Genomic DNA, 1,181 nt, shown 5'->3' with positions numbered 1-1,181 from the left:
TTAACACAACATTGTAATTCAACTATACTTCAATAAAAAATAGATTTTTTCCATAGAAAGCAGAAAAAGAATTCATTCCAAAAGAGGGCAGAAATAAGAAATTCATCCTGAAAATATACTTTGGTATAATTCTGGTGGGACAGATTTTCCCTCTGAACATGTTCTTTTACTGACGGCCCCACTGGAGTCTTATTGTCATATAACAGTTTTTAAACACTTCTCTGATTCTCATGTTGTGAGCAGGCAGGAACCATCTTCAAATCCACAGTTTCCAAGGAGAGAGTAATGTTATTTCTCAGAGGCACAGCACTTTCTATCTTGGAAGAGTACATAAACATTTTATAGAGGCAGCGCAGTTTAGATTCAATAGGCACATCATTCATCAAAGTGTAAACAATGTGATAGGAAAAAATACTGCATGGTAGAATAAGATATTCAAATGTGGTGGGAACGTTTAAGGCAGCTGATGGCCAGAGCGTGCGAGTCAAGGAAGGTGGTCTGCGTATGGAGGTAATTTTGCATCCAGAGGAGTTCTCTTCATGACCTCAGCGACTGAGCACTGGCGAGCAGGTCTTCTTCCTCAAGGCCAATGATGCTTGCTTGAGGTACCAGATGGTTTCATTTTTCAACTGTGGTCCAAAAAGAGGGTTGAGTTGGGCCAGAATTGCAATCAGCCAAAAGAGATAGCAGCAAACGGAACAGGTCACCAACGTGGTGATGATAACCCCCCGGTTGGGACCCTTTGGGATAAACCAGGGCACCAGGAAGCCGACAAAGCCCCAGAACACGCTCACCGCGATGAGAGGCACGGTGAGGCCGGTACAGGCCATGATTTCTGTGGGAGGTGCCAGCCTCTGCCCCACCGCCGCACTGTGGTCGCACCCCAAAAAATAGATTTAAAAAAAAAAGAAAGCTTGCTAAACTCTTCCCAGGTATACAGTAGCATCAGATTTTCCAAGAGACAGGGAGCCAGGATCTGTGGAGTCCCTTGGTTCTGAGTTGCTGACCAGCATGGAGCTCTCAGCACATGTGGTATGAGAATGATCTCAAGCCAAATTCACATGGGTATGTTGATCTCTGCAGGCCTGACCTCTTCTCCCTGGGGTTTGTACTTCAGAAAGGGACCCTCTGTGACAGGCCCAGGTCTAGGATGAGGGGAGTAGGCACTTGCTATAGGCCCA

The 1,181-nt window shown here is 45.6% G+C and overlaps 1 pseudogene across 1 annotated transcript; it reads right to left on the bottom strand.

Annotated features, from left to right (window-relative positions):
- Positions 1 to 580: 580 nt before the first annotated feature.
- Positions 581 to 875, bottom strand: LOC308607540 (V-type proton ATPase subunit e 1-like; annotated as a pseudogene). Its single transcript has one exon. The product of its transcript is annotated as a V-type proton ATPase subunit e 1-like (transcript).
- Positions 876 to 1,181: the final 306 nt, after the last annotated feature.

This window comes from Mesoplodon bidens, assembly GCF_964165515.1.
Source record: "Mesoplodon bidens genome assembly, chromosome: 19".
In the NCBI taxonomy this organism is placed as follows: domain Eukaryota; kingdom Metazoa; phylum Chordata; class Mammalia; order Artiodactyla; family Ziphiidae; genus Mesoplodon; species Mesoplodon bidens.
Note: the sequence above shows the minus strand (reverse complement) of the source record. Positions and strands in the feature narration are given on the sequence as shown.